We start from the raw sequence: 17,754 nt of genomic DNA, 5'->3' as shown, positions 1-17,754 counted from the left end.
AAATCAACCTACAGGGCCTAACTGCATATGCTAAAGCCTGCCTATTTTGAATGGTGTAGTGGCCCTTGCAACCTCCAAAAATATCAGGACTTACTTCCCCAATAACCTGCTAACTCATGGAAGCTAAGCAGTGTTGGGCCTGGTTAGTACTTGGGTGGGAGACCACATGGAAACACCAGGTGCTGTAGGTTTTTTCACATTACTTGCAAATTGTTAATATCATGCTAATGTCATGCTAATATCAAATTGCTAATATCATGTCCTGTAGGTCTTTTTACATTACCAACACTTGATTTTTTTCAGTAATCCAATACAGTTAGGAAACTTTTTTATTAGCTTACCTGGTGATAGAAGCAGAAGAGGGCAAAAAAGTGCCTGTATCTCACCTACAGCCATACCACATTGGATAGGCCCAATCTCGTCTGATCTTGGAAGTTAAGCAGTGTTGGGCCTGGTTAGTACTTGGGTGGGAGACCACATGGGAACACCAGGTGCTGTAGGTTTTTTCACAATACTGGCAAATTGTTTTTATTCTCTAGCTATTTAAATTGGAAACTTTTTCTTTTTATTGCCAGCACTGACATTTGGAAGAGGTCAAACAGACACAATAGCCATCACCTAAAGACTTACCACACTGTTTAGGCCCAATTCCAACTGCTTTTGGCAGCTAAACAGTGTTGAGCCTCTTTAGTAGTTTAATTTAAGACCCCCTGCTAATATAATGTCCTGTAGGTCTTTTTACATTACCAACACATGATTTTTTTCATTAAGCCAATACAGTTAGGAAACTTTTTTAATTAGCTTACCTGGTGATAGAAGTAGAAGAGGGCAAAAAAGTGCCTGTATCTCACCTACAGCCATACCACATTGGATAGGCCCAATCTCGTCTGATATTTGAAGCTTAGCAGTGTTGGGCCTGGTTAGTACTTGGGTGGGAGACCACATGGGAACACCAGGTGCTGTAGGTTTTTTCACATTACAGGAAAATTGTTTTTATTCTCTAGCTATTTAAATTGGAAACTTTTTCTTTTTATTGCCAGCACAGACATTTGGAAGAGGTCAAACAGACACAATAGCCATCACCTAAAGACTTACCACACTGTTTAGGCTCAATTCCAACTGCTTTTGGCAGCTAAACAGTGTTGAGCCTCTTTTGTAGTTTCATTTAAGACCCCCTGCTAATATCATGTCCTGTAGGTCTTTTTACATTACCAACACATGATTTTTTTTAGTAAGCCAATACAGTTAGGAAACTTTTATATTAGCTTACCTGGTGATAGAAGTAGAAGAGGGCAAAAAAGTGCCTGTATCTCACCTACAGCCCTACCACATTGGATAGGCAAAATCTCGTCTGATCTTGGAAGCTAAGCAGTGTTGGGCCTGGTTAGTACTTGGGTGGGAGACCACATGGGAACACCAGGTGCTGTAGGTTTTTTCACATTACAGGCAAATTGTTTTTATTCTCTAGCTATTTATATTGGAAACTTTTTCGTTTTATTGCCAGCACAGACATTTGGAAGAGGTCAAACAGACACAATAGCCATCACCTAAAGACTTACCACACTGTTTAGGCTCAATTCCAACTGCTTTTGGCAGCTAAACAGTGTTGAGCCTGTTTAGTAGTTTAATTTAAGACCCCCTGCTAATATCATGTCCTGTAGGTCTTTTTACATTACCAACACATGATTTTTTTTAAGTAAGCCAATACAGTTAGGAAACTTTTTATTAGCTTACCTTGTGATAGAAGTAGAAGAGGGCAAAAAAGTGCCTGTATCTCACCTACAGCCCTACCACATTGGATAGGCCCAATCTCGTCTGATCTTGGAAGCTAAGCAGTGTTGGGCCTGGTTAGTACTTGGGTGGGAGACCAACTGGGAACACCAGGTGCTGTAGGTTTTTTCACATTACTGGCAAATTGTTTTTATTCTCTAGCTATTTATATTGGAAACTTTTTCTTTTTATTGCCAGCACAGACATTTGGAAGAGGTCAAACAGACACAATAGCCATCACCTAAAGACTTACCACACTGTTTAGGCTCAATTCCAACTGCTTTTGGCAGCTAAACAGTGTTGAGCCTCTTTTGTAGTTTAATTTAAGACCCCCTGCTAATATCATGTCCTGTAGGTCTTTTTACATTACCAACACATGATTTTTTTCAGTAAGCCAATACAGTTAGGAAACTTTTGTATTAGCTTACCTGGTGATAGAAGTAGAAGAGGGCAAAAAAGTGCCTGTATCTCACCTACAGCCATACCACATTGGATAGGCCCAATCTCGTCTGATCTTGGAAGCTAAGCAGTGTTGGGCCTGGTTAGTGCTTGGGTGGGAGACCACATGGGAACACCAGGTGCTGTAGGTTTTTTCACATTATTGGCAAATTGTTTTTATTCTCTAGCTATTTATATTGGAAACTTTTTCTTTTTATTGCCAGCACAGACATTTGGAAGAGGTCAAACAGACACAATAGCCATCACCTAAAGACTTACCACACTGTTTAGGCTCAATTCCAACTGCTTTTGGCAGCTAAACAGTGTTGAGCCTCTTTTGTAGTTTAATTTAAGACCCCCTGCTAATATCATGTCCTGTAGGTCTTTTTACATTACCAACACATGATTTTTTTCAGTAAGCCAATACAGTTAGGAAACTTTTGTATTAGCTTAGCTGGTGATAGAAGTAGAAGAGGGCAAAAAAAAGCTTTTAACTCACCTACAGCCCTACCACATTGGCTAGGCCCAATCTCGTCTGATCTTGGAAGCTAAGCAGTGTTGGGCCTGGTTAGTACTTGGGTGGGAAACCACATGGGAACACCAGGTGCTGTAGGTTTTTTGACATTACAGGCAAATTGTTTTTATTCTCTAGCTATTTAAATTGGAAACTTTTTCTTTTTATTGCCAGTACAGACATTTGGAAGAGGTCAAACAGACACAATAGCCATCACCTAAAGACTTACCACACTGTTTAGGCCCAATTCCAACTGCTTTTGGCAGCTAAACAGTGTTGAGCCTCTTTAGTAGTTTAATTTAAGACCCCCTGCTAATATCATGTCCTGTAGGTCTTTTTACATTACCAACACATGATTTTTTTCAGTAAGCCAATACAGTTAGGAAACGTTTTTATTAGCTTACCTGGTGATAGAAGTAGAAGAGGGCAAAAAAGTGCCTGTGTCTCACCTACAGCCCTACCACATTGGATAGGCCCAATCTCTTCTGATCTTGGAAGCTAAGCAGTGTTGGGCCTGGTTAGTACTTGGGTGGGAGACCACATGGAAACACCAGGTGCTGTAGGTTTTTTCACATTACAGGCAAATTGTTTTTATTCTTTAGCTATTTAAATTGGAAACTTTTTCTTTTTATTGCCAGTACAGACATTTGGAAGAGGTCAAACAGACACAATAGCCATCACCTAAAGACTTACCACACTGTTTAGGCCCAATTCCAACTGCTTTTGGCAGCTAAACAGTGTTGAGCCTGTTTAGTAGTTTAATTTAAGACCCCCTGCTAATATCATGTCCTGTAGGTCTTTTTACATTACCAACACATGATTTTTTTTAAGTAAGCCAATACAGTTAGGAAACTTTTTTTTTAGCTTACCTTGTGATAGAAGTAGAAGAGGGCAAAAAAGTGCCTGTATCTCACCTACAGCCATACCACATTGGATAGGCCCAATCTCGTCTGATCTTGGAAGCTAAGCAGTGTTGGGCCTGGTTAGTACTTGGGTGGGAGACCACCTGGGAACACCAGGTGCTGTAGGTTTTTTCACATTACTGGCAAATTGTTTTTATTCTCTAGCTATTTAAATTGGAAACTTTTTCTTTTTATTGCCAGCACAGACATTTGGAAGAGGTCAAACAGACACAATAGCCATCACCTAAAGACTTACCACACTGTTTAGGCTCAATTCCAACTGCTTTTGGCAGCTAAACAGTGTTGAGCCTCTTTTGTAGTTTAATTTAAGACCCCCTGCTAATATCATGTCCTGTAGGTCTTTTTACATTACCAACACATGATTTTTTTCAGTAAGCCAATACAGTTAGGAAACTTTTGTATTAGCTTACCTGGTGATAGAAGTAGAAGAGGGCAAAAAAGTGCCTTTAACTCACCTACAGCCATACCACATTGGATAGGCCCAATCTCGTCTGATCTTGGAAGCTAAGCAGTGTTGGGCCTGGTTAGTACTTGGGTGGGAGACCACATGGGAACACCAGGTGCTGTAGGTTTTTTCACATTACAGGCAAATTGTTTTTATTCTCTAGCTATTTAAATTGGAAAAATTTTCTTTTTATTGCCAGTACAGACATTTGGAAGAGGTCAAACAGACACAATAGCCATCACCTAAAGACTTACCACACTGTTTAGGCCCAATTCCAACTGCTTTTGGCAGCTAAACAGTGTTGAGCCTCTTTAGTAGTTTAATTTAAGACCCCCTGCTAATATCATGTCCTGTAGGTCTTTTTACATTACCAACACATGATTTTTTTCAGTAAGCCAATACAGTTAGGAAACGTTTTTATTAGCTTACCTGGTGATAGAAGTAGAAGAGGGCAAAAAAGTGCCTGTGTCTCACCTACAGCCCTACCACATTGGATAGGCCCAATCTCTTCTGATCTTGGAAGCTAAGCAGTGTTGGGCCTGGTTAGTACTTGGTTGGGAGACCACATGGAAACACCAGGTGCTGTAGGTTTTTTCACATTACAGGCAAATTGTTTTTATTCTCTAGCTATTTAAATTGGAAACTTTTTCTTTTTATTGCCAGTACAGACATTTGGAAGAGGTCAAACAGACACAATAGCCATCACCTAAAGACTTACCACACTGTTTAGGCCCAATTCCAACTGCTTTTGGCAGCTAAACAGTGTTGAGCCTGTTTAGTAGTTTAATTTAAGACCCCCTGCTAAGATCATGTCCTGTAGGTCTTTTTACATTACCAACACATGATTTTTTTTAAGTAAGCCAATACAGTTAGGAAACTTTTTTATTAGCTTACCTGGTGATAGAAGTAGAAAGTGCAAAAAAGTGCCTGTATCTCACCTACAGCCATACCACATTGGATAGGCCCAATCTCGTCTGATCTTGGAAGCTAAGCAGTGTTGGGCCTGGTTAGTACTTGGGTGGAAGACCACCTGGGAACACCAGGTGCTGTAGGTTTTTTCACATTACTGGCAAATTGTTTTTATTCTCTAGCTATTTAAATTGGAAACTTTTTCTTTTTATTGCCAGCACAGACATTTGGAAGAGGTCAAACAGACACAATAGCCATCACCTAAAGACTTACCACACTGTTTAGGCTCAATTCCAACTGCTTTTGGCAGCTTAACAGTGTTGAGCCTCTTTTGTAGTTTAATTTAAGCCCCCCTGCTAATATCATGTCCTGTAGGTCTTTTTACATTACCAACACATGATTTTTTTTAGTAAGCCAATACAGTTAGGAAACTTTTGTATTAGCTTACCTGGTGATAGAAGTAGAAGAGGGCAAAAAAGTGCCTGTATCTCACCTACAGCCATACCACATTGGATAGGCCCAATCTCGTCTGATCTTGGAAGCTAAGCAGAGTTGGGCCTGGTTAGTACTTGGGTGGGAGACCACCTGGGAACACCAGGTGCTGTAGGTTTTTTCACATTACTGGAAAAATTGTTTTTTTTCTCTAGCTATTTATATTGGAAACTTTTTCTTTTTATTGCCAGCACAGACATTTGGAAGAGGTCAAACAGACACAATAGCCATCACCTAAAGACTTACCACACTGTTTAGGCTCAATTCCAACTGCTTTTGGCAGCTAAACAGTGTTGAGCCTCTTTTGTAGTTTAATTTAAGACCCCCTGCTAATATCATGTCCTGTAGGTCTTTTTACATTACCAACACATGATTTTTTTCAGTAAGCCAATACAGTTAGGAAACTTTTGTATTAGCTTAGCTGGTGATAGAAGTAGAAGAGGGCAAAAAAAAGCTTTTAACTCACCTACAGCCCTACCACATTGGCTAGGCCCAATCTCGTCTGATCTTGGAAGCTAAGCAGTGTTGGGCCTGGTTAGTACTTGGGTGGGAGACCACGTGGGAACACCAGGTGCTGTAGGTTTTTTCACATTACTGGCAAATTGTTTTTATTCTCTAGCTATTTAAATTGGAAACTTTTTCTTTTTATTGCCAGTACAGACATTTGGAAGAGGTCAAACAGACACAATAGCCATCACCTAAAGACTTACCACACTGTTTAGGCCCAATTCCAACTGCTTTTGGCAGCTAAACAGTGTTGAGCCTCTTTAGTAGTTTAATTTAAGACCCCCTGCTAATATCATGTCCTGTAGGTCTTTTTACATTACCAACACATGATTTTTTTCAGTAAGCCAATACAGTTAGGAAACTTTTTTATTAGCTTACCTGGTGATAGAAGTAGAAGAGGGCAAAAAAGTGCCTGTGTCTCACCTACAGCCATACCACATTGGATAGGCCCAATCTCGTCTGATCTTGGAAGCTAAGCAGTGTTGGGCCTGGTTAGTACTTGGGTGGGAGACCACATGGGAACACCAGGTGCTGTAGGTTTTTTCACATTACAGGCAAATTGTTTTTATTCTCTAGCTATTTAAATTGGAAACTTTTTCTTTTTATTGCCAGTACAGACATTTGGAAGAGGTCAAACAGACACAATAGCAATCACCTAAAGACTTACCACACTGTTTAGGCCCAATTCCAACTGCTTTTGGCAGCTAAACAGTGTTGAGCCTCTTTAGTAGTTTAATTTAAGACCCCCTGCTAATATAATGTCCTGTAGGTCTTTTTACATTACCAACACATGATTTTTTTCAGTAAGCCAATACAGTTAGGAAACTTTTTTATTAGCTTACCTGGTGATAGAAGTAGAAGAGGGCAAAAAAGTGCCTGTATCTCACCTACAGCCATACCACATTGGATAGTCCCAATCTCGTCTGATCTTGGAAGCTAAGCAGTGTTGGGCTTGGTTAGTACTTGGGTGGGAGACCACATGGGAACACCAGGTGCTGTAGGTTTTTTCACATTACAGGCAAATTGTTTTTATTCTCTAGCTATTTAAATTGGAAACTTTTTCTTTTTATTGCCAGTACAGACATTTGGAAGAGGTCAAACAGACACAATAGCCATCACCTAAAGACTTACCACACTGTTTAGGCCCAATTCCAACTGCTTCTGGCAGCTAAACAGTGTTGAGCCTCTTTAGTAGTTTAATTTAAGACCCCCTGCTAATATCATGTCCTGTAGGTCTTTTTACATTACCAACACATGATTTTTTTCAGTAAGCCAATACAGTTAGGAAACTTTTTTATTAGCTTACCTGGTGATAGAAGTAGAAGAGGGCAAAAAAGTGCCTGTATCTCACCTACAGCCATACCACATTGGATAGGCCCAATCTCGTCTGATCTTGGAAGCTAAGCAGTGTTGGGACTGGTTAGTACTTGGGTGGGAGACCACATGGGAACACCAGGTGCTGTAGGTTTTTTCACATTACAGGCAAATTGTTTTTATTCTCTAGCTATTTAAATTGGACATTTTTTCTTTTTATTGCCAGTACAGACATTTGGAAGAGGTCAAACAGACACAATAGCCATCACCTAAAGACTTACCACACTGTTTAGGCCCAATTCCAACTGCTTTTGGCAGCTAAACAGTGTTGAGCCTGTTTAGTAGTTTAATTTAAGACCCCCTGCTAAGATCATGTCCTGTAGGTCTTTTTACATTACCAACACATGATTTTTTTTAAGTAAGCCAATACAGTTAGGAAACTTTTTTATTAGCTTACCTGGTGATAGAAGTAGAAGAGGGCAAAAAAGTGCCTGTATCTCACCTACAGCCATACCACATTGGATAGGCCCAATCTCGTCTGATCTTGGAAGCTAAGCAGTGTTGGGCCTGGTTAGTACTTGGGTGGGAGACCACCTGGGAACACCAGGTGCTGTAGGTTTTTTCACATTACTGGCAAATTGTTTTTATTCTCTAGCTATTTAAATTGGAAACTTTTTCTTTTTATTGCCAGCACAGACATTTGGAAGAGGTCAAACAGACACAATAGCCATCACCTAAAGACTTACCACACTGTTTAGGCTCAATTCCAACTGCTTTTGGCAGCTAAACAGTGTTGAGCCTCTTTTGTAGTTTAATTTAAGCCCCCCTGCTAATATCATGTCCTGTAGGTCTTTTTACATTACCAACACATGATTTTTTTTAGTAAGCCAATACAGTTAGGAAACTTTTGTATTAGCTTACCTGGTGATAGAAGTAGAAGAGGGCAAAAAAGTGCCTGTATCTCACCTACAGCCATACCACATTGGATAGGCCCAATCTCGTCTGATCTTGGAAGCTAAGCAGTGTTGGGCCTGGTTAGCACTTGGGTGGGAGACCACCTGGGAACACCAGGTGCTGTAGGTTTTTTCACATTACTGGCAAATTGTTTTTATTCTCTAGCTATTTATATTGGAAACTTTTTCTTTTTATTGCCAGCACAGACATTTGGAAGAGGTCAAACAGACACAATAGCCATCACCTAAAGACTTACCACACTGTTTAGGCTCAATTCCAACTGCTTTTGGCAGCTAAACAGTGTTGAGCCTCTTTTGTAGTTTAATTTAAGCCCCCCTGCTAATATCATGTCCTGTAGGTCTTTTTACATTACCAACACATGATTTTTTTTAGTAAGCCAATACAGTTAGGAAACTTTTGTATTAGCTTACCTGGTGATAGAAGTAGAAGAGGGCAAAAAAGTGCCTGTATCTCACCTACAGCCATACCACATTGAATAGGCCCAATCTCGTCTGATCTTTGAAGCTTAGCAGTGTTGGGCCTGGTTAGTACTTGGGTGGGAGACCACATGGGAACACCAGGTGCTGTAGGTTTTTTCACATTACAGGAAAATTGTTTTTATTCTCTAGCTATTTAAATTGGAAACTTTTTCTTTTTATTGCCAGCACAGACATTTGGAAGAGGTCAAACAGACACAATAGCCATCACCTAAAGACTTACCACACTGTTTAGGCTCAATTCCAACTGCTTTTGGCAGCTAAACAGTGTTGAGCCTCTTTTGTAGTTTCATTTAAGACCCCCTGCTAATATCATGTCCTGTAGGTCTTTTTACATTACCAACACATGATTTTTTTTAGTAAGCCAATACAGTTAGGAAACTTTTATATTAGCTTACCTGGTGATAGAAGTAGAAGAGGGCAAAAAAGTGCCTGTATCTCACCTACAGCCCTACCACATTGGATAGGCCCAATCTCGTCTGATCTTGGAAGCTAAGCAGTGTTGGGCCTGGTTAGTACTTGGGTGGGAGACCACATGGGAACACCAGGTGCTGTAGGTTTTTTCACATTACAGGCAAATTGTTTTTATTCTCTAGCTATTTATATTGGAAACTTTTTCGTTTTATTGCCAGCACAGACATTTGGAAGAGGTCAAACAGACACAATAGCCATCACCTAAAGACTTACCACACTGTTTAGGCTCAATTCCAACTGCTTTTGGCAGCTAAACAGTGTTGAGCCTGTTTAGTAGTTTAATTTAAGACCCCCTGCTAATATCATGTCCTGTAGGTCTTTTTACATTACCAACACATGATTTTTTTTAAGTAAGCCAATACAGTTAGGAAACTTTTTTATTAGCTTACCTTGTGATAGAAGTAGAAGAGGGCAAAAAAGTGCCTGTATCTCACCTACAGCCCTACCACATTGGATAGGCCCAATCTCGTCTGATCTTGGAAGCTAAGCAGTGTTGGGCCTGGTTAGTACTTGGGTGGGAGACCAACTGGGAACACCAGGTGCTGTAGGTTTTTTCACATTACTGGCAAATTGTTTTTATTCTCTAGCTATTTATATTGGAAACTTTTTCTTTTTATTGCCAGCACAGACATTTGGAAGAGGTCAAACAGACACAATAGCCATCACCTAAAGACTTACCACACTGTTTAGGCTCAATTCCAACTGCTTTTGGCAGCTAAACAGTGTTGAGCCTCTTTTGTAGTTTAATTTAAGACCCCCTGCTAATATCATGTCCTGTAGGTCTTTTTACATTACCAACACATGATTTTTTTCAGTAAGCCAATACAGTTAGGAAACTTTTGTATTAGCTTACCTGGTGATAGAAGTAGAAGAGGGCAAAAAAGTGCCTGTATCTCACCTACAGCCATACCACATTGGATAGGCCCAATCTCGTCTGATCTTGGAAGCTAAGCAGTGTTGGGCCTGGTTAGTACTTGGGTGGGAGACCACATGGGAACACCAGGTGCTGTAGGTTTTTTCACATTATTGGCAAATTGTTTTTATTCTCTAGCTATTTATATTGGAAACTTTTTCTTTTTATTGCCAGCACAGACATTTGGAAGAGGTCAAACAGACACAATAGCCATCACCTAAAGACTTACCACACTGTTTAGGCTCAATTCCAACTGCTTTTGGCAGCTAAACAGTGTTGAGCCTCTTTTGTAGTTTAATTTAAGACCCCCTGCTAATATCATGTCCTGTAGGTCTTTTTACATTACCAATACATGATTTTTTTCAGTAAGCCAATACAGTTAGGAAACTTTTGTATTAGCTTAGCTGGTGATAGAAGTAGAAGAGGGCAAAAAAAAGCTTTTAACTCACCTACAGCCCTACCACATTGGCTAGGCCCAATCTCGTCTGATCTTGGAAGCTAAGCAGTGTTGGGCCTGGTTAGTACTTGGGTGGGAGACCACGTGGGAACACTAGGTGCTGTAGGTTTTTTCACATTACAGGCAAATTGTTTTTATTCTCTAGCTATTTAAATTGGAAACTTTTTCTTTTTATTGCCAGTACAGACATTTGGAAGAGGTCAAACAGACACAATAGCCATCACCTAAAGACTTACCACACTGTTTAGGCCCAATTCCAACTGCTTTTGGCAGCTAAACAGTGTTGAGCCTGTTTAGAAGTTTAATTTAAGACCCCCTGCTAATATCATGTCCTGTAGGTCTTTTTACATTACCAACACATGATTTTTTTTAGTAAGCCAATACAGTTAGGAAACTTTTATATTAGCTTACCTGGTGATAGAAGTAGAAGAGGGCAAAAAAGTGCTTGTATCTCACCTACAGCCATACCACATTGGATAGGCCCAATCTCGTCTGATCTTGGAAGCTAAGCAGTGTTGGGCCTGGAAAGCACTTGGGTGGGAGACCAACTGGGAACACCAGGTGCTGTAGGTTTTTTCACATTACTGGCAAATTGTTTTTATTCTCTAGCTATTTATATTGGAAACTTTTTCTTTTTATTGCCAGCACAGACATTTGGAAGAGGTCAAACAGACACAATAGCCATCACCTAAAGACTTACCACACTGTTTAGGCTCAATTCCAACTGCTTTTGGCAGCTAAACAGTGTTGAGCCTCTTTTGTAGTTTAATTTAAGCCCCCCTGCTAATATCATGTCCTGTAGGTCTTTTTACATTACCAACACATGATTTTTTTTAGTAAGCCAATACAGTTAGGAAACTTTTGTATTAGCTTACCTGGTGATAGAAGTAGAAGAGGGCAAAAAAGTGCCTGTATCTCACCTACAGCCATACCACATTGAATAGGCCCAATCTCGTCTGATCTTGGAAGCTAAGCAGTGTTGGGCCTGGTTAGCACTTGGGTGGGAGACCAACTGGGAACACCAGGTGCTGTAGGTTTTTTCACATTACTGGCAAATTGTTTTTATTCTCTAGCTATTTATATTGGAAACTTTTTCTTTTTATTGCCAGCACAGACATTTGGAAGAGGTCAAACAGACACAATAGCCATCACCTAAAGACTTACCACACTGTTTAGGCTCAATTCCAACTGCTTTTGGCAGCTAAACAGTGTTGAGCCTCTTTTGTAGTTTCATTTAAGACCCCCTGCTAATATCATGTCCTGTAGGTCTTTTTACATTACCAACACATGATTTTTTTTAAGTAAGCCAATACAGTTAGGAAACTTTTTTATTAGCTTACCTTGTGATAGAAGTAGAAGAGGGCAAAAAAGTGCCTGCATCTCACCTACAGCCCTACCACATTGGATAGGCCCAATCTCGTCTGATCTTGGAAGCTAAGCAGTGTTGGGCCTGGTTAGTACTTGGGTGGGAGACCAACTGGGAACACCAGGTGCTGTAGGTTTTTTCACATTACTGGCAAATTGTTTTTATTCTCTAGCTATTTATATTGGAAACTTTTTCTTTTTATTGCCAGCACAGACATTTGGAAGAGGTCAAACAGACACAATAGCCATCACCTAAAGACTTACCACACTGTTTAGGCTCAATTCCAACTGCTTTTGGCAGCTAAACAGTGTTGAGCCTCTTTTGTAGTTTAATTTAAGACCCCCTGCTAATATCATGTCCTGTAGGTCTTTTTACATTACCAACACATGATTTTTTTCAGTAAGCCAATACAGTTAGGAAACTTTTGTATTAGCTTACCTGGTGATAGAAGTAGAAGAGGGCAAAAAAGTGCCTGTATCTCACCTACAGCCATACCACATTGGATAGGCCCAATCTCGTCTGATCTTGGAAGCTAAGCAGTGTTGGGCCTGGTTAGTACTTGGGTGGGAGACCACATGGGAACACCAGGTGCTGTAGGTTTTTTCACATTATTGGCAAATTGTTTTTATTCTCTAGCTATTTATATTGGAAACTTTTTCTTTTTATTGCCAGCACAGACATTTGGAAGAGGTCAAACAGACACAATAGCCATCACCTAAAGACTTACCACACTGTTTAGGCTCAATTCCAACTGCTTTTGGCAGCTAAACAGTGTTGAGCCTCTTTTGTAGTTTAATTTAAGACCCCCTGCTAATATCATGTCCTGTAGGTCTTTTTACATTACCAACACATGATTTTTTTCAGTAAGCCAATACAGTTAGGAAACTTTTGTATTAGCTTAGCTGGTGATAGAAGTAGAAGAGGGCAAAAAAAAGCTTTTAACTCACCTACAGCCCTACCACATTGGCTAGGCCCAATCTCGTCTGATCTTGGAAGCTAAGCAGTGTTGGGCCTGGTTAGTACTTGGGTGGGAGACCACGTGGGAACACCAGGTGCTGTAGGTTTTTTCACATTACTGGCAAATTGTTTTTATTCTCTAGCTATTTAAATTGGAAACTTTTTCTTTTTATTGCCAGTACAGACATTTGGAAGAGGTCAAACAGACACAATAGCCATCACCTAAAGACTTACCACACTGTTTAGGCCCAATTCCAACTGCTTTTGGCAGCTAAACAGTGTTGAGCCTCTTTAGTAGTTTAATTTAAGACCCCCTGCTAATATCATGTCCTGTAGGTCTTTTTACATTACCAACACATGATTTTTTTCAGTAAGCCAATACAGTTAGGAAACTTTTTTATTAGCTTACCTGGTGATAGAAGTAGAAGAGGGCAAAAAAGTGCCTGTGTCTCACCTACAGCCATACCACATTGGATAGGCCCAATCTCGTCTGATCTTGGAAGCTAAGCAGTGTTGGGCCTGGTTAGTACTTGGGTGGGAGACCACATGGGAACACCAGGTGCTGTAGGTTTTTTCACATTACAGGCAAATTGTTTTTATTCTCTAGCTATTTAAATTGGAAACTTTTTCTTTTTATTGCCAGTACAGACATTTGGAAGAGGTCAAACAGACACAATAGCAATCACCTAAAGACTTACCACACTGTTTAGGCCCAATTCCAACTGCTTTTGGCAGCTAAACAGTGTTGAGCCTCTTTAGTAGTTTAATTTAAGACCCCCTGCTAATATAATGTCCTGTAGGTCTTTTTACATTACCAACACATGATTTTTTTCAGTAAGCCAATACAGTTAGGAAACTTTTTTATTAGCTTACCTGGTGATAGAAGTAGAAGAGGGCAAAAAAGTGCCTGTATCTCACCTACAGCCATACCACATTGGATAGTCCCAATCTCGTCTGATCTTGGAAGCTAAGCAGTGTTGGGCTTGGTTAGTACTTGGGTGGGAGACCACATGGGAACACCAGGTGCTGTAGGTTTTTTCACATTACAGGCAAATTGTTTTTATTCTCTAGCTATTTAAATTGGAAACTTTTTCTTTTTATTGCCAGTACAGACATTTGGAAGAGGTCAAACAGACACAATAGCCATCACCTAAAGACTTACCACACTGTTTAGGCCCAATTCCAACTGCTTCTGGCAGCTAAACAGTGTTGAGCCTCTTTAGTAGTTTAATTTAAGACCCCCTGCTAATATCATGTCCTGTAGGTCTTTTTACATTACCAACACATGATTTTTTTCAGTAAGCCAATACAGTTAGGAAACTTTTTTATTAGCTTACCTGGTGATAGAAGTAGAAGAGGGCAAAAAAGTGCCTGTATCTCACCTACAGCCATACCACATTGGATAGGCCCAATCTCGTCTGATCTTGGAAGCTAAGCAGTGTTGGGACTGGTTAGTACTTGGGTGGGAGACCACATGGGAACACCAGGTGCTGTAGGTTTTTTCACATTACAGGCAAATTGTTTTTATTCTCTAGCTATTTAAATTGGACATTTTTTCTTTTTATTGCCAGTACAGACATTTGGAAGAGGTCAAACAGACACAATAGCCATCACCTAAAGACTTACCACACTGTTTAGGCCCAATTCCAACTGCTTTTGGCAGCTAAACAGTGTTGAGCCTGTTTAGTAGTTTAATTTAAGACCCCCTGCTAAGATCATGTCCTGTAGGTCTTTTTACATTACCAACACATGATTTTTTTTAAGTAAGCCAATACAGTTAGGAAACTTTTTTATTAGCTTACCTGGTGATAGAAGTAGAAGAGGGCAAAAAAGTGCCTGTATCTCACCTACAGCCATACCACATTGGATAGGCCCAATCTCGTCTGATCTTGGAAGCTAAGCAGTGTTGGGCCTGGTTAGTACTTGGGTGGGAGACCACCTGGGAACACCAGGTGCTGTAGGTTTTTTCACATTACTGGCAAATTGTTTTTATTCTCTAGCTATTTAAATTGGAAACTTTTTCTTTTTATTGCCAGCACAGACATTTGGAAGAGGTCAAACAGACACAATAGCCATCACCTAAAGACTTACCACACTGTTTAGGCTCAATTCCAACTGCTTTTGGCAGCTAAACAGTGTTGAGCCTCTTTTGTAGTTTAATTTAAGCCCCCCTGCTAATATCATGTCCTGTAGGTCTTTTTACATTACCAACACATGATTTTTTTTAGTAAGCCAATACAGTTAGGAAACTTTTGTATTAGCTTACCTGGTGATAGAAGTAGAAGAGGGCAAAAAAGTGCCTGTATCTCACCTACAGCCATACCACATTGGATAGGCCCAATCTCGTCTGATCTTGGAAGCTAAGCAGTGTTGGGCCTGGTTAGTACTTGGGTGGGAGACCACCTGGGAACACCAGGTGCTGTAGGTTTTTTCACATTACTGGCAAATTGTTTTTATTCTCTAGCTATTTATATTGGAAACTTTTTCTTTTTATTGCCAGCACAGACATTTGGAAGAGGTCAAACAGACACAATAGCCATCACCTAAAGACTTACCACACTGTTTAGGCTCAATTCCAACTGCTTTTGGCAGCTAAACAGTGTTGAGCCTCTTTTGTAGTTTAATTTAAGCCCCCCTGCTAATATCATGTCCTGTAGGTCTTTTTACATTACCAACACATGATTTTTTTTAGTAAGCCAATACAGTTAGGAAACTTTTGTATTAGCTTACCTGGTGATAGAAGTAGAAGAGGGCAAAAAAGTGCCTGTATCTCACCTACAGCCATACCACATTGAATAGGCCCAATCTCGTCTGATCTTTGAAGCTTAGCAGTGTTGGGCCTGGTTAGTACTTGGGTGGGAGACCACATGGGAACACCAGGTGCTGTAGGTTTTTTCACATTACAGGAAAATTGTTTTTATTCTCTAGCTATTTAAATTGGAAACTTTTTCTTTTTATTGCCAGCACAGACATTTGGAAGAGGTCAAACAGACACAATAGCCATCACCTAAAGACTTACCACACTGTTTAGGCTCAATTCCAACTGCTTTTGGCAGCTAAACAGTGTTGAGCCTCTTTTGTAGTTTCATTTAAGACCCCCTGCTAATATCATGTCCTGTAGGTCTTTTTACATTACCAACACATGATTTTTTTTAGTAAGCCAATACAGTTAGGAAACTTTTATATTAGCTTACCTGGTGATAGAAGTAGAAGAGGGCAAAAAAGTGCCTGTATCTCACCTACAGCCCTACCACATTGGATAGGCCCAATCTCGTCTGATCTTGGAAGCTAAGCAGTGTTGGGCCTGGTTAGTACTTGGGTGGGAGACCACATGGGAACACCAGGTGCTGTAGGTTTTTTCACATTACAGGCAAATTGTTTTTATTCTCTAGCTATTTATATTGGAAACTTTTTCGTTTTATTGCCAGCACAGACATTTGGAAGAGGTCAAACAGACACAATAGCCATCACCTAAAGACTTACCACACTGTTTAGGCTCAATTCCAACTGCTTTTGGCAGCTAAACAGTGTTGAGCCTGTTTAGTAGTTTAATTTAAGACCCCCTGCTAATATCATGTCCTGTAGGTCTTTTTACATTACCAACACATGATTTTTTTTAAGTAAGCCAATACAGTTAGGAAACTTTTTTATTAGCTTACCTTGTGATAGAAGTAGAAGAGTGCAAAAAAGTGCCTGTATCTCACCTACAGCCCTACCACATTGGATAGGCCCAATCTCGTCTGATCTTGGAATCTAAGCAGTGTTGGGCCTGGTTAGTACTTGGGTGGGAGACCAACTGGGAACACCAGGTGCTGTAGGTTTTTTCACATTACTGGCAAATTGTTTTTATTCTCTAGCTATTTATATTGGAAACTTTTTCTTTTTATTGCCAGCACAGACATTTGGAAGAGGTCAAACAGACACAATAGCCATCACCTAAAGACTTACCACACTGTTTAGGCTCAATTCCAACTGCTTTTGGCAGCTAAACAGTGTTGAGCCTCTTTTGTAGTTTAATTTAAGACCCCCTGCTAATATCATGTCCTGTAGGTCTTTTTACATTACCAACACATGATTTTTTTCAGTAAGCCAATACAGTTAGGAAACTTTTGTATTAGCTTACCTGGTGATAGAAGTAGAAGAGGGCAAAAAAGTGCCTGTATCTCACCTACAGCCATACCACATTGGATAGGCCCAATCTCGTCTGATCTTGGAAGCTAAGCAGTGTTGGGCCTGGTTAGTACTTGGGTGGGAGACCACATGGGAACACCAGGTGCTGTAGGTTTTTTCACATTATTGGCAAATTGTTTTTATTCTCTAGCTATTTATATTGGAAACTTTTTCTTTTTATTGCCAGCACAGACATTTGGAAGAGGTCAAACAGACACAATAGCCATCACCTAAAGACTTACCACACTGTTTAGGCTCAATTCCAACTGCTTTTGGCAGCTAAACAGTGTTGAGCCTCTTTTGTAGTTTAATTTAAGACCCCCTGCTAATATCATGTCCTGTAGGTCTTTTTACATTACCAATACATGATTTTTTTCAGTAAGCCAATACAGTTAGGAAACTTTTGTATTAGCTTAGCTGGTGATAGAAGTAGAAGAGGGCAAAAAAAAGCTTTTAACTCACCTACAGCCCTACCACATTGGCTAGGCCCAATCTCGTCTGATCTTGGAAGCTAAGCAGTGTTGGGCCTGGTTAGTACTTGGGTGGGAGACCACGTGGGAACACCAGGTGCTGTAGGTTTTTTCACATTACAGGCAAATTGTTTTTATTCTCTAGCTATTTAAATTGGAAACTTTTTCTTTTTATTGCCAGTAC

The 17,754-nt window shown here is 40.0% G+C and overlaps 31 non-coding genes and 7 pseudogenes across 31 annotated transcripts; all 38 read left to right on the top strand.

Annotated features, from left to right (window-relative positions):
• Positions 1-384: 384 nt before the first annotated feature.
• Positions 385-503, top strand: LOC146051650 (5S ribosomal RNA). The gene has a single exon (XR_014466850.1). It is a non-coding gene; the product is annotated as a 5S ribosomal RNA (ribosomal RNA).
• Positions 504-849: 346 nt separating this feature from the next.
• Positions 850-968, top strand: LOC146052086 (5S ribosomal RNA; annotated as a pseudogene).
• Positions 969-1,313: 345 nt separating this feature from the next.
• On the top strand, positions 1,314-1,432 carry LOC146052077 (5S ribosomal RNA; annotated as a pseudogene).
• A 345-nt stretch (positions 1,433-1,777) lies between these two features.
• Positions 1,778-1,896, top strand: LOC146051943 (5S ribosomal RNA). The gene has a single exon (XR_014467115.1). It is a non-coding gene; the product is annotated as a 5S ribosomal RNA (ribosomal RNA).
• Positions 1,897-2,241: 345 nt separating this feature from the next.
• On the top strand, positions 2,242-2,360 carry LOC146051919 (5S ribosomal RNA). The gene has a single exon (XR_014467093.1). It is a non-coding gene; the product is annotated as a 5S ribosomal RNA (ribosomal RNA).
• Positions 2,361-2,705: 345 nt separating this feature from the next.
• On the top strand, positions 2,706-2,824 carry LOC146051989 (5S ribosomal RNA). Its single transcript, XR_014467157.1, has one exon. It is a non-coding gene; the product is annotated as a 5S ribosomal RNA (ribosomal RNA).
• A 345-nt stretch (positions 2,825-3,169) lies between these two features.
• Positions 3,170-3,288, top strand: LOC146052027 (5S ribosomal RNA; annotated as a pseudogene).
• Positions 3,289-3,634: 346 nt separating this feature from the next.
• On the top strand, positions 3,635-3,753 carry LOC146051980 (5S ribosomal RNA). The gene has a single exon (XR_014467149.1). It is a non-coding gene; the product is annotated as a 5S ribosomal RNA (ribosomal RNA).
• Positions 3,754-4,098: 345 nt separating this feature from the next.
• LOC146051742 (5S ribosomal RNA) lies at positions 4,099-4,217 on the top strand. Its single transcript, XR_014466933.1, has one exon. It is a non-coding gene; the product is annotated as a 5S ribosomal RNA (ribosomal RNA).
• A 345-nt stretch (positions 4,218-4,562) lies between these two features.
• On the top strand, positions 4,563-4,681 carry LOC146052048 (5S ribosomal RNA; annotated as a pseudogene).
• Positions 4,682-5,026: 345 nt separating this feature from the next.
• LOC146051780 (5S ribosomal RNA) lies at positions 5,027-5,145 on the top strand. Its single transcript, XR_014466968.1, has one exon. It is a non-coding gene; the product is annotated as a 5S ribosomal RNA (ribosomal RNA).
• A 345-nt stretch (positions 5,146-5,490) lies between these two features.
• Positions 5,491-5,609, top strand: LOC146051778 (5S ribosomal RNA). Its single transcript, XR_014466966.1, has one exon. It is a non-coding gene; the product is annotated as a 5S ribosomal RNA (ribosomal RNA).
• A 346-nt stretch (positions 5,610-5,955) lies between these two features.
• On the top strand, positions 5,956-6,074 carry LOC146051953 (5S ribosomal RNA). The gene has a single exon (XR_014467124.1). It is a non-coding gene; the product is annotated as a 5S ribosomal RNA (ribosomal RNA).
• Positions 6,075-6,419: 345 nt separating this feature from the next.
• Positions 6,420-6,538, top strand: LOC146051740 (5S ribosomal RNA). The gene has a single exon (XR_014466932.1). It is a non-coding gene; the product is annotated as a 5S ribosomal RNA (ribosomal RNA).
• Positions 6,539-6,883: 345 nt separating this feature from the next.
• On the top strand, positions 6,884-7,002 carry LOC146051802 (5S ribosomal RNA). Its single transcript, XR_014466988.1, has one exon. It is a non-coding gene; the product is annotated as a 5S ribosomal RNA (ribosomal RNA).
• Positions 7,003-7,347: 345 nt separating this feature from the next.
• On the top strand, positions 7,348-7,466 carry LOC146051974 (5S ribosomal RNA). The gene has a single exon (XR_014467143.1). It is a non-coding gene; the product is annotated as a 5S ribosomal RNA (ribosomal RNA).
• Positions 7,467-7,812: 346 nt separating this feature from the next.
• Positions 7,813-7,931, top strand: LOC146051968 (5S ribosomal RNA). Its single transcript, XR_014467138.1, has one exon. It is a non-coding gene; the product is annotated as a 5S ribosomal RNA (ribosomal RNA).
• A 345-nt stretch (positions 7,932-8,276) lies between these two features.
• Positions 8,277-8,395, top strand: LOC146051945 (5S ribosomal RNA). Its single transcript, XR_014467117.1, has one exon. It is a non-coding gene; the product is annotated as a 5S ribosomal RNA (ribosomal RNA).
• A 345-nt stretch (positions 8,396-8,740) lies between these two features.
• LOC146052043 (5S ribosomal RNA) lies at positions 8,741-8,859 on the top strand (annotated as a pseudogene).
• Positions 8,860-9,204: 345 nt separating this feature from the next.
• LOC146051847 (5S ribosomal RNA) lies at positions 9,205-9,323 on the top strand. The gene has a single exon (XR_014467029.1). It is a non-coding gene; the product is annotated as a 5S ribosomal RNA (ribosomal RNA).
• A 346-nt stretch (positions 9,324-9,669) lies between these two features.
• LOC146051942 (5S ribosomal RNA) lies at positions 9,670-9,788 on the top strand. The gene has a single exon (XR_014467114.1). It is a non-coding gene; the product is annotated as a 5S ribosomal RNA (ribosomal RNA).
• Positions 9,789-10,133: 345 nt separating this feature from the next.
• LOC146051739 (5S ribosomal RNA) lies at positions 10,134-10,252 on the top strand. Its single transcript, XR_014466931.1, has one exon. It is a non-coding gene; the product is annotated as a 5S ribosomal RNA (ribosomal RNA).
• A 345-nt stretch (positions 10,253-10,597) lies between these two features.
• On the top strand, positions 10,598-10,716 carry LOC146052016 (5S ribosomal RNA). The gene has a single exon (XR_014467182.1). It is a non-coding gene; the product is annotated as a 5S ribosomal RNA (ribosomal RNA).
• Positions 10,717-11,061: 345 nt separating this feature from the next.
• LOC146052033 (5S ribosomal RNA) lies at positions 11,062-11,180 on the top strand (annotated as a pseudogene).
• A 345-nt stretch (positions 11,181-11,525) lies between these two features.
• Positions 11,526-11,644, top strand: LOC146051999 (5S ribosomal RNA). The gene has a single exon (XR_014467166.1). It is a non-coding gene; the product is annotated as a 5S ribosomal RNA (ribosomal RNA).
• A 346-nt stretch (positions 11,645-11,990) lies between these two features.
• LOC146051941 (5S ribosomal RNA) lies at positions 11,991-12,109 on the top strand. The gene has a single exon (XR_014467113.1). It is a non-coding gene; the product is annotated as a 5S ribosomal RNA (ribosomal RNA).
• A 345-nt stretch (positions 12,110-12,454) lies between these two features.
• On the top strand, positions 12,455-12,573 carry LOC146051738 (5S ribosomal RNA). The gene has a single exon (XR_014466930.1). It is a non-coding gene; the product is annotated as a 5S ribosomal RNA (ribosomal RNA).
• A 345-nt stretch (positions 12,574-12,918) lies between these two features.
• LOC146051952 (5S ribosomal RNA) lies at positions 12,919-13,037 on the top strand. Its single transcript, XR_014467123.1, has one exon. It is a non-coding gene; the product is annotated as a 5S ribosomal RNA (ribosomal RNA).
• Positions 13,038-13,382: 345 nt separating this feature from the next.
• Positions 13,383-13,501, top strand: LOC146051737 (5S ribosomal RNA). Its single transcript, XR_014466929.1, has one exon. It is a non-coding gene; the product is annotated as a 5S ribosomal RNA (ribosomal RNA).
• A 345-nt stretch (positions 13,502-13,846) lies between these two features.
• Positions 13,847-13,965, top strand: LOC146051801 (5S ribosomal RNA). Its single transcript, XR_014466987.1, has one exon. It is a non-coding gene; the product is annotated as a 5S ribosomal RNA (ribosomal RNA).
• A 345-nt stretch (positions 13,966-14,310) lies between these two features.
• LOC146051972 (5S ribosomal RNA) lies at positions 14,311-14,429 on the top strand. The gene has a single exon (XR_014467142.1). It is a non-coding gene; the product is annotated as a 5S ribosomal RNA (ribosomal RNA).
• A 346-nt stretch (positions 14,430-14,775) lies between these two features.
• On the top strand, positions 14,776-14,894 carry LOC146051956 (5S ribosomal RNA). The gene has a single exon (XR_014467127.1). It is a non-coding gene; the product is annotated as a 5S ribosomal RNA (ribosomal RNA).
• A 345-nt stretch (positions 14,895-15,239) lies between these two features.
• LOC146051944 (5S ribosomal RNA) lies at positions 15,240-15,358 on the top strand. Its single transcript, XR_014467116.1, has one exon. It is a non-coding gene; the product is annotated as a 5S ribosomal RNA (ribosomal RNA).
• A 345-nt stretch (positions 15,359-15,703) lies between these two features.
• On the top strand, positions 15,704-15,822 carry LOC146052041 (5S ribosomal RNA; annotated as a pseudogene).
• A 345-nt stretch (positions 15,823-16,167) lies between these two features.
• LOC146051846 (5S ribosomal RNA) lies at positions 16,168-16,286 on the top strand. The gene has a single exon (XR_014467028.1). It is a non-coding gene; the product is annotated as a 5S ribosomal RNA (ribosomal RNA).
• Positions 16,287-16,632: 346 nt separating this feature from the next.
• Positions 16,633-16,751, top strand: LOC146051854 (5S ribosomal RNA). The gene has a single exon (XR_014467035.1). It is a non-coding gene; the product is annotated as a 5S ribosomal RNA (ribosomal RNA).
• Positions 16,752-17,096: 345 nt separating this feature from the next.
• On the top strand, positions 17,097-17,215 carry LOC146051736 (5S ribosomal RNA). The gene has a single exon (XR_014466928.1). It is a non-coding gene; the product is annotated as a 5S ribosomal RNA (ribosomal RNA).
• Positions 17,216-17,560: 345 nt separating this feature from the next.
• Positions 17,561-17,679, top strand: LOC146051950 (5S ribosomal RNA). Its single transcript, XR_014467122.1, has one exon. It is a non-coding gene; the product is annotated as a 5S ribosomal RNA (ribosomal RNA).
• Positions 17,680-17,754: the final 75 nt, after the last annotated feature.

The sequence above is a fragment of the Crinia signifera genome, unplaced genomic scaffold (genome assembly GCF_055691185.1).
Source record: "Crinia signifera unplaced genomic scaffold, ASM5569118v1 HAP2_SCAFFOLD_105, whole genome shotgun sequence".
Classification (NCBI taxonomy): domain Eukaryota; kingdom Metazoa; phylum Chordata; class Amphibia; order Anura; family Myobatrachidae; genus Crinia; species Crinia signifera.
Note: the sequence above shows the minus strand (reverse complement) of the source record. Positions and strands in the feature narration are given on the sequence as shown.